Source organism: Callospermophilus lateralis, chromosome 19 (genome assembly GCF_048772815.1).
Source record: "Callospermophilus lateralis isolate mCalLat2 chromosome 19, mCalLat2.hap1, whole genome shotgun sequence".
Taxonomy (NCBI): Eukaryota; Metazoa; Chordata; class Mammalia; order Rodentia; family Sciuridae; genus Callospermophilus; species Callospermophilus lateralis.
This window is the reverse complement of record NC_135323.1, coordinates 30463692-30464433: the sequence shown is the minus strand read 5'-3', so window position 1 is coordinate 30464433 and position 742 is coordinate 30463692.

Here is a 742-nt window from a genome sequence, read left to right as displayed (position 1 = left end):
CACCACTTTTCTTCAGCAGTTCTGTCTTCTGAATTGTTTTTTCTGTTATGTGGGCTTTTTTGCCAAAATGTGTCAAGCTGTAATCCAGTGAGGCCAATTTATGTGCTAGGAAAGGAGGTGGGGCCAGGCATGCAGCCAGTGGAAAGGCCACCTATGCATCTCCTGGAATTGGAGGGGTCAGGTGTCCTCTTTGCAGTTGGCAAAGAATCATGCACTCTCTTCCTTTGATATTTAAACCATTGACTTAAACAAACTTCCTTTGGTAATTTCATTAACTTTGAGGCCAGCAGCTGTCCAATGGGTAACTAAAAGCAGAATAAATCTTGGCATTCTGCCTTCATTAGGTATCCTTTACTAACCTAATATTTGTGACTACACAGCTTTGCACAAGACATGTGAATCATTTAAGGAGTGCTTATCTAAAAACTAGCAAAATAATAATTTTTAGCCCCAAATATACCTAATCTGATACCACCTTGGAGATTGAGGCAAGACTGAAGGGACATTTGATTGTCACCTTTTGGGGGTTTGTTTTGTTTTGTTTTGTTTTGTTTGTTTTTTGTTTGTTTTGGTACTGAACCCAGGGCCTTGTGCATGCAAGGCAAGCACTCTACCAACTGAGCTATAGCCACAGCCCTGATTGTCAGCTTTTACAGTAGCTTTTTTCAGAGCCCCAGAGTGGTGCCTAGAATTTCTCATTCATTTTTCAATTCCTTCCAGGAATGGCAGAGCCTTGTAAACA